This window comes from Pelodiscus sinensis, chromosome 3, assembly GCF_049634645.1.
Source record: "Pelodiscus sinensis isolate JC-2024 chromosome 3, ASM4963464v1, whole genome shotgun sequence".
NCBI classification, from domain to species: Eukaryota; Metazoa; Chordata; order Testudines; family Trionychidae; genus Pelodiscus; species Pelodiscus sinensis.
The window spans coordinates 168417679-168428420 of NC_134713.1; the positions used below are offsets into that span (position 1 = coordinate 168417679).

General features: G+C 42.1%; 1 long non-coding RNA gene across 2 annotated transcripts in view; it reads right to left on the bottom strand.

Annotated features, from left to right (window-relative positions):
* Positions 1-10742, bottom strand: part of LOC142828050 (uncharacterized) — a 288435-nt gene that overhangs the window by 116046 nt on the left and 161647 nt on the right. The gene's annotated exons all lie outside the window — the stretch shown is intronic.

Below are 10742 nucleotides of genomic sequence, written 5' to 3' on the forward strand. Positions count from 1 at the left end.
AGCCCCACATCTTCCAAGAGCATGGAGCCAGGGCCTTCCCACACCTTGCCTTGGGGTCCACGGTGACTCTAGTATTTGTATCTGGAGTACCATCTGCATCTGCAAAAAGGAGCCACAGATATGCACCTTGACATCCACAGATGAGGATATCTATGAATATAAAGTAGATATCTAAAAATTCAAAGGGTTCGACATACAAAATTTGTAGCTGTAGCCACAAGAATAAGCTGTGGATATCTACATCCACACACATCCGAGGATGCAGATACCCATGGAAATAAAGTGGATATCTGTGGATTTGCAGGGCTCTACCGATCACTTTCAACTCCCACAAGGGGTTAGGGGTTTTGAGAGTATTAAATTCCTCACAGAGGTACTCATCACCTGGAATGAATGGGCCTAGCTTCTCACAAAACTCAATGGAAATTATATGAGAGTCCAAAGGTCCCAAAACTTTTTCTCTCACTATCTCCCCCGACCCAGGCTGGGAACAGAATTGCTGTCAGGTTTCAGCCGAGAGCGGAATCAGGAGGTTGTGCAGCCTGGACCATAGCTGTAGCCTGGGACCAGAGGAGATCTGGGGGCAGAGTGGAGGTGGGTGGCACTCCCTCCCCACCCCCTTGTGCAAGCTGGCCTGGCCTGACTCTAGTCAAGACAGAAGCAGACTGTGAGGGACTCCAAGAAGATCTCACCAAACTGAGTGAGTGGGCAACAAAATGGCAAATGAAATTTAATGTGGATAAGTGTAAAGTAATGCACATCGGGAGAAATAACCCCAACTATACGTACAGTATGATGGGGGCTAATTTGGCTACGACAAATCAGGAAAGAGATCTTGGAGTTATTGTGGACAGTTCTCTGAAAACTTCCACGCAGTGTGCAGCGGCGGTCAAAAAGGCAAATAGGATGCTAGCAATTATTAGGAAAGGGATAGAAAATAGGACCCAGAATATATTACTGCCCCTGTATAAAACTATAGTACGCCCACATCTTGAATACTGTGTACAGATGTGGTCTCCTCACCTCAAAAAATATATTTTGGCCTTGGAAAGGGTTCAGAAAAGGGCAACTAAAATGATTAGGGGTTTGGAACGGGTCCCATATGAGGAGAGGTTAAAGAGACTGGGATTTTTCAGTTTAGAAAAGAGGAGACTGAGGGGGGATATGATAGAGGTATATAAAATCATGAGTGGTGTGGAGAGGGCCAATAAAGAAAAGTTATTTATTAGTTCCCTAAATAGAAGAACTAGAGGACACCAAATGAAGTTAATGGGGAGCAGGTTTAAAACTAATAAAAGAAAGTTCTTCACACAGCGTATAGTCAACCTGTGGAACTCCTTGCCAGAGGAGGCTGTGAAGGCTAGGACTATAATAGAGTTTAAAGAGAAGCTAGATAATTTCATGGGGATTTGGTCCATAAAAGGCTATTAGCCAGGGGATAAAATGGTGTCCTTGGCCTCTGTCTATCAGAGGCTGGAGAGGGATGGCAGGAGACAAATCGCTTGATCATTGTCTTCGGTCCATCCTCTCTGGGGCACCTGGTGCTGGCCACTGTCGGCAGACAGGATACTGGGCTAGATGGACCTTTGGTCTGACCCAGTACGGCCATTCTTATGTTATGTTCTTATGTACCGCCCCACCTGGGCATTCTTCAATGCCCCTTACTCCAGAAGGGGTGCTCCCCATAGTATGGGGACTACAGTCTGTGGGTATGTCTACATTTGCACCCTGTTTTGAGAGAGAGATGCAAATGAAGACATTCAAAATTGCAAATGAAGCCGTGATTTAAATATCCCGTGCTTCATTTGCATATTCACATTATGGCGCTATTTCAAAATAACAGACTTCTTAATAACCCTTCTTCCTCATACAATGAGGTTTACCGGTTATTTCGAGAGAAGGGTTTTCTCTCGAAATAATCACGTCTTAACAGCATATGTTATTTTGAAATAGCGTTATTTCAAAATAGCACCATAACGCAAATATACAAATTAACCGTGGGATATTTAAATCCCGGCTTCATTTGCAATTTTGAATGTCTTCATTTGCATCCTTCTCTTGAAAGAGGGTGCAAATATAGACATACCCTACAGGAATAAGTCCTTTTGATTAGAAAAAGACTCTTTTACAACCTTTTCTGTGCTATCAGAACAGTCTCATGGTATATTTCAGTAAAGCTGGCAAGAAGTGCGGAGCTGAAATGACAATTAACAGTAATGAGGGGAAACAATTATCTACACTTAAGGGTTTAGACTTGGTTTGGGAGGAAGGTTTAGGTTGGATCTTATTTTTTCCAACTTATTCTTTGCCCCTAGCATTTATGAATTGATCTTCTTGTTTTGTAAAAGTACTTCCTCTCCCAGTCCAGTTTCATATATACCTTGAGAAATACTTGACATTGTTATGAGGGATCACAGTGTCACTCAACAGGAGTATGGCTGGTAGATTCATGCTTTTCAAAGTACTGCACAATGTAAAAGAATGCATCATTCTGTACATCTATGGATTTGAAATACTGCTGTTGATTTCCATTTTATTCTTTTTTATAACATTATATTTACTATGCAGAAATGGACTAAGGAAATTCCATTTACTCAAGGTTATAGACACTCTTTAAAAATGAGGTACATAATATAGCATATTATAGTTATATGACTATCTGATTTGGGGTAAAACTCTGCACTATCATAATTTGAGCGGAATCATGTCTGTGCAGCATATAAAAGTATGTCTCTTGTGAGGAGGCAACCTTGCTTCCTGTACTACCACACCCATTAGCCCAGTAGGTAATGGTCAGTCACTCCTGCTGTTGGACATGAAAAAAAGAGAGGGCATGAAATGCTCCTTCAGAATGGTAGATCACATTTCAGAACTCGAATACTATATTCAATGTAACAGAAAAATAAACAGGAGACCAAAACGTCAGATGACAAATGAAGATAAATCAAATTCTTTAACCTCAATATAAGTACTTGACAAATCACATCAGTTCTTTGCAGGATCTTCAAATCACAGATAGAAATAATCTCAGTTTCTTAGATTATCCTGACAACGTGAAACACTTTCTATAGATTACTGTGATTTCTAACTTTAATTTGTCATAAGGTTTTCAATTTTGACATCAAATACAAAAAACACAAACTGGCTAGAGCTGAAACTCTGGAGTATCCAGTTTATTAAAAACTGTTTGTTTCAGGGCAACAGGGTAACATTCACTCTTCATCCACTGAGCCTAAGCACCAACCAGTATGGATACCGCAGAACTCTAAAGATACTTGGGAAGATTTTCAAAGGTACTAATGGCAGTTCGGTATAGTATAGGCTAGATGTGATCCCAAACAGCTCTGCTAAGCTACATCAACTTTTATCTCCATGGCCATGTCAGTGTCTGGCCAATTTAATCTTTGGCTTTCCTACTTACTATGTCCACAAGATTGCCTACTACTGCCATCTGCGATGGAAATTTCTCTGATTTCTTATATGCACCCACTAAGTATTCTCCAGAGATTTGTATTGTTATATCTCAACTTTTTTAAAAAAAATGTGCACTATCACACTGGCCATTTATTTTTTTAAAAGTTTTTGATCCTCTGCTAAATGGGTCAAGGATAGTAAGAACTGGGAAACCTATCATAATGCTAGATTTTTATGAAAATAGTATTTTTACTATCTTGACCTCAAGAATTATGCTGGCAAATTAGGTAAACGCACATACTCATCAAATCTCTACAAACAATTGCCGGGTTTTATACATGCAAAGGGATTAATTTTGCAAGTGTATCGGATCATCCTCACATTAATTTACAGATAATAATCATAAACATTGACCCTTTTAGATGACTTGGGAACGTATCTCTCCAGCGTGAGAATGTCTGGCATTTTCAGTCTAAGGGTATGTCTACACTACCACCCTAGTTCGAACTAGGGTGGTAGTGTAGACATACCCTAAGAAATAAAAATATTCTCAGGCTTTGATGAACTATGAATCCAAAACTACTTCATGTGTAGGCTAATATAGTGTATAGGGTTTGCCTGATGCAGTAACATGGTTGTATGATGGAAGATCGCTCCTCTGTTTGTTGAGCTTTATTGATATGGCACAGAATGACAACTAATGGATTACATGAAGTTTTAGATCAACTCAACACATAAAAAATGCCATCTCAGAGTTGATTCCTTTTACATCATATTTGATTATTAACATAGTAGTATGAAAGCAAAATCAAATTTTAACAATTAAAGAGAAATACCTGGATTTTTTCAATTAATTTGTCTGACCCCTTGCTTCTTTTTTCAAATAACAAGTTAAACATTTGCATTCTCTTTTAGAGAACACTCTGATGCCTTGTTTGACTGGTTTGAAAGAGAACATTGTTTAAAGCCAAGCCAAGCCAAGCCAAGCCAAGCCCTGACCCAATTCCGGCAATGACCTGATATAAATAAATGAGCAGCAACTAGTTATAATGCAACAAAAACCTATAAAAGAATGGGGCAGACAGGCCTTCATGGAAATGAGCAAACTGTGTGCAACAGACCACACCTTTCGCCATATTGTCTCAAAGGTACTGGGAAAATAAACTAGTCCTGCTTTCCTTAATTATAAGGCTATCTTCCTAGAATCAGGAAACTGGTCACAAAGGGCATTTCTATACTGTGTGATAAGGTCGAATCTAATACAGTTGATTTCTTACCACACGCTTTAGCGAAGTCAAAGGTCTGTATCCTCACTGCGGGGAAGAATCAAATGTAGTCTGAAGTAGTGCATCCCCATTAGGGAGATTACTGTCGACGTAGAGAGCAATGCATCATGGGTAGCTTGGCATTCTGCACTATGATCCCTGTGCCTGTTTAGTCCAAAACTCTGCAGCGGGTGGTTAGGGGCTCATGTCAGCAGTGTACCAAAATGCACTCATCTAGTCCTTCCCTCCTTGCATGAGATAAAGGGGAAGTAGTGTGCTCATGCTTTTTGGTGCCTTGGTTGCCCTTTCAGATGCTATAACACACGAGCATGAAGCCCGATTGGCATGAAAGCACTGTCATGTTCATGTCTGTCATGGAGAGCCTAATGGTGCAGTACTTCGACGGCATACACGTTTTTTCTCCAGGAAGATGACAAAGCCTGGTATGGCATGGAGGCACGGCTCAGGCAAGGCCTAGCGCTGCTGGTAGCACACCCACCAGTCAGTCCTCTGGACACAATGGAATGCAGATTTTGGCACTGAGAGACAAGCGTAGGCTGGTGGGGCTGCATTGTGGAACAGAGATGGGATGATCAGCAGTGGCTGCAGAACTTCCAAATGTGCAAGGCTGCATTCCTGGAACTGTGCGAATGGCTTTCCCTTGCCTTGAGGCACCAGAATCCCCTGCTGAGATCCACTCTGACTGTGGAGAAGCAAATGGCAATTTGTCCTATGGAAGCTTACTACGCCAGGCAGCAATCGCAAAGTGGTGAATCAGTTCAGAGTGGGGAAAAGTACAGTGGAGACTGCTGTTATACAAGTAGCCATGGCCATCAATAACATTCTGCAACGGAGGGAAACGTGGATACCATAGTGGATGACTTTGCCACAATGGGCTTCCCTAACGGTGGGGGGGCCATAGACAAAACGCACATCCCCATCTTGGCCCCCCACCACCTTGCCTCAGAGTACATCAGCTGCAAGGGGTACTTCTCCATGGTGCTCCAGGTGCTGGTGGATCACAAGGGCCATTTCACTGGCATCAACCTGGGAGGGTTGGGAAAGGTGCATGATGCATGCATCTTTAGGAACTCCTGCCTCTTCTGAAAGTTGCATAGTGGCACCAATGCCAATAGTGATCCATGGCGACCCAACCCACCATTTCCTTGCGTGGCTCATGAAGCACAGGCAGCTTGGACCCCCCAGCAAGGCTGAGTGGTGAGAATGGTGCATTTGGATGTTTAAAGGGATGGTTCAGGACTTTCATGACTCGGCTGAACTTCAGTGAGCACAACATTCCCTTTGTGGTGGCAGCATGTTGTGTGCTCAACAACCTGTGTGAGAGCAAGGGGGAAACTTATCTGGCAGGGTGCCTAGAGAGAGAGTTTGAGTAGCCGGACACCAGCACTATCAGGAGAGTACAGCAAGGGACAGTGCACATCAGACACCTTAAAGGACAGTTTTATGCAAGACTTCTTTTGGGACTCTGTCATGTGGCTCTCCACAAGTTGCCCCTGATTTTCATCTATTTGCCTTTAATCCCCCATACCACTCCTGCAGTTTAACCAAAAAAGAGATCATTGTTCAAAGAACATAACTTTTTATTTGGGGAAAACATCAGGGAAAGAAAAGAAGTGGGAACCAGGTGGGGGGAGGGAGTTCAGGAATGAGAATGGGACTGCCTTCTGCCTCCCAAAGGCCTGGAGGGTATGACTCCCCTTGATTTCCTTCCCCCGCCCTCTGGTGTCCCCTTTAGGGGTCCTAGGAGTCAAAGCAATGGGGCTGGTGGAGGATGGACTGGGCATGTCATTGAGAAGGGTGGGGTTCTGGGAAGAGTCCCGCTCTAGAGAAGGCACTGTGCACTCCATAACAGAGGTCAGGGAGGCAAACATAGTCTCATGTTGCCTCGCCAGCAGCTACCTGGTGGCCCTCCTCTCCTGCTGCTCCACAATCCAGTCCAAGTTCTCTGCCTGGATCTTCTCATGGAACTTGTCATTTTCACCTGTGGATCTGAGCCAGGTGGGCAGATGCTGGGGGAGGGGGGAGGGCGAGAGAGGATGCACCAAGATGGCTGCTGTCCCAGCTTCAATGAAATGTTACAAGGGAAGACATTACAGCAGATAGTGTGTTAAGCCTACCCCTAATCTGTTAGCCTACACTAAAAGTCTCTGTAAAGACAAAGGAGATTTGTTCTGTGCAAGATCAAATGTTTGCTTTAAAGTGGGCACTTCACAGCCAGTACACAGACTTCTCAGGGGAGAATTGGACGCATTCAGTCTGGAGGCAGGCAGGCATGGTAAGGGACCAGCCAGAGCAGGAGCCTGCAGGTGGGATGGGGCGGTTGCAGACAGAAGTTTTTCAGGTCCAGCACATTCAGCTTCCTAGGGAGCGGATGGGTAAGGAGCGGAATTTGTGTCTGGCACATGCAGCTTCCTGGGGAAGAGTGCTAATAGGTTCCCCATCTCCCTCTTTTAGGTTGCTATGCAAGATATCAGTCTTCTCTGAATCACTCCAAGTGATCAGACACATATGCTGACTGAATGTGGTCATAAACCTGGGCCTTGTGCTGCACTGCTTTGTGGTTCAGTGACGTCAGACCATTTCCTGGTGGCTTGTCATGAGAAGGATTAAAGAGTTCCTATGGGAGAGCTTCATGGAGTTGTGCAGACAAGACTCCTGCTCCATCTGCAGACACATTAACAAGTTGCCCTTCCCCTTCCTCTGTGTAAGGAATATGCCTTTTGTCATGTAGCAGGTCCTTTTGACCATGGCCTCGTGCATATTGCCCATACTGCCACACTAAAGCCCCTCACAAGAAAAACACAGGCCGCTGAGGTGGATCCAGAGATGGAGCTTGAAATCCCTCGGGTGCTCAGTACAGTTCTCAGTAAATGGAACTTAACTTGGCAAGCACCTGGGCCAATAAGATAAGAGTAGGGACACAAGCTGTCCTGTACACTAAGTTAACGAGCACTAAAAAACAGGACAAGATAGGAATAAGAGAAATGAGCTGTCATATACATCAGTTAACAAGCACCTGGAGAAGGGAAGCAAAAACATAGCTAGCTTTCACATGTGCCAGTCATGTCTGCATCAGGCACTGACCACAATGCCTTGAGGCAGACATCATATCACAAGGAAGAAATCCTAATATGGTACCGGATATCAAATAACCCTAATATGGTACCGGATGTCAAAATTATAGTATAAAGCACCCTGAGCCCTAAGCTCGGGGAGGTTCTATATCAAGATAGAAGGCACGTATCGTCCAGCCTGGCTAAGGGGTTAATCACCCAAGACCGCCTCCCACCCACCGAATCACAAAAAGGTGTACAAACCCGGAGCATGCTACACATTGTTTTTTGTCTGTGTATCGTAATTGTCACTGTCATTGTAAATATTGCTTAATATATTATTTATCAGCTTAGCAATAGTTAGTTGTATTGTATTAACCATATTGTATAATGGTACCACACCTACGTCTAAATAAGAACTAGAATTGAGGGGCTGTTCAGTGAATAGGCAAACTAATATTCTTTAATGTATATTTTATTTGCATGCTACATTGTCTTAAACAAATCAGAGACAGTAATTTAATATAATCAGATTGTAGTTAATAAAGTTTGTAATTGGTTAAGTACATTTAAGTTTGGGCTTTCCTCCTTCGCGGCCCCAGTCCCTTGCCACAAAATGCCATCCCTAGACAATCTTTCGAGCCTCTGGTTCATCACCTTTAAAATCAGTTTAATCTAATCCAGGACCACAAACACTACTGTGTACCAATCATAATTGTGTAGTTAATGCACAGGGTCACTATGGAGCAGAGTTGGGTGCCTTTATTGTGTGTTTCCATAGCTTCACTTGTTAAGATTTCTTTTAAATTTAAGCTTAACTCTGAATTTCCTGGCTTTTATCATTCTAGAGATGGCAAAAATGATAACGGAAGGCGTTAGTCCCAGATCAAGAAAAACCGATCTAAAAATAACTTTAATAAATTTTAAAGTAACTACAAATCTCACAACCTAAAATACACTACATATAAAATTGCTATGCATTTTTAAATCAGTATAACAAATACATCTAAAGATTTACAGCTAAATGGCTAGGTATATCAACAAGTGATAACCCAGCCAGTTTTCTATTAATAATGTACCATAGTAACGCCTAATGGCCCAAGGTGTTGGATCCTGTACAGAAACATAATGAAAGACATTCTCTGCCCTGAGGAGTTAGCTGTATTTACTAGGCTTCAGCCCTCCTATTGCCCTAATGGTACAATTTATTATCGAAACACTCATGAAATAACTCAAAACAAAGCTATTCCCCTGACCAAAACAGGCTACAGTCCCCAGAGACATTTTTGTCCCTCATATGAATCTAATAAAAGTGTTTCAGGACAAGTTGCCCCCTGAGATTTGTTACTAATTGGCAAAGAATATCTCCTGTACATTTTTGTGGAGCTCTTACCTCTTAACATGTATTAGTGATCTTAAGAAACTTGTATTATACCAGCGTTTCTCAAACTGTGGGTCCCGACCCCCCAGGGGGTTGCGAGCAACTTAGAGGGAGATTGCAAACAACTTAGAAGGAGGTCACGAGCAACTGAGAGGCTGGTTGCAGCAATGGAGAGGTGGGTCACGGTATCATAAGTTTGAGAACCCCTGTATTATACTAAGACTGTGGGATATAGTTTTCACAAACACACATTGGCTGGCATAAATAGGAGTTTTAACAATGACTTCAGTGGAAGCAGGGAGGCCAATGTGGCTCACTTTTGAAAACAGCACCCTGCATTATAACTAATGTTTGGCATTTTGAATAGTGATTTTTCCCCTCCAGTAGAGTCATACGGACATCTTTTGTCAAGACTCTGGTTGAAGAACAATACGCCGGGTGCCATTAATCTGATTATGGGCAATGACTAATATTATTGCTAATGAGATTTCATAAAATGGATTAATCATTTGACTTAGGGAAGCTGTTGTCTTAGCAAACGTAATAAGTAAAATAAAATATGATTCAGTGTAAGTACAAAGAATGATATACAGTAGTGGTCACTGAAATTAAGCCAATGAAAGGACAAAATGGTAGAACATACAGTATCTGGTCAACAATCCTTAGTGCTAATAGACTGAGCAAATGCCGTTCTATATCCATGCCAAGGAACAGTGAGAAGGGATAGCTTTCTCAAACTGTTTGTATTTCAGCACTGAATTAGCTATTTAGCAGGGGCACTTAGGCCCTAAACTTGCAATCAGATCTCTATAAATGAAGATTCACTGTTCCCCACATGGAGTCTCTTTGGAAATCCATTCATGCAGATCCACGTAAAGGATCAGGCATGTTGGTAGCACATTTGCTCCACATTCTAGTTTTCAACAAACCTCACCGAAAACTGTTGATGAAATCCTGGCTCCAGAGAAATCAATAGCAAAACTCCAGTTGATTTCACTGGGCCCAGAGTTCTGTCCCTTAATGTCAAATTGTATGTATTAAGATCAAGGGAAACAAAATGGTAGCTTTGTTCAATGAAAGAGATCCCATCCACTTGAATTTATTGAAACCGAGTAAAGTAAAACTACTGCAGTTTATATAATAAAATGACTTTTAGACTTCAGTCAGGTAGCTGGTTTCAGTGGCTGTTCAAAAATTACATGTGGACTATAGAGGGGGAGCAGGGAAAACTGACTTAAAAAGCTTTGAAATGAACAAGTAAACATAATGGAAAAATAGAGAATTATTTTAATCAATCATTTTGATGTTACATACAGCTATTAAAGGGACAAAAATATCTGGTAGAAATGCGATTTTAAATTTGCCGTTGTCCTTTTAAGAACTGTAAAAATGTCCCCTTCTGGCTGTACAAACCTTTTGGAATCTCAAACTGAACTCACCCTGTGGGTCACATCAATATGTCCTCCTTCTTAGCTCAACTTAGGTAAACCCTGTAATATACCCATTTGACCATCTGTATTCATTCTAATCACACAAAAATCCCACTTGGCAAACAGCAGCAATAGATAGAATGTAAACTTGCCAAGGCAGGGAGGACTTTACTTACTG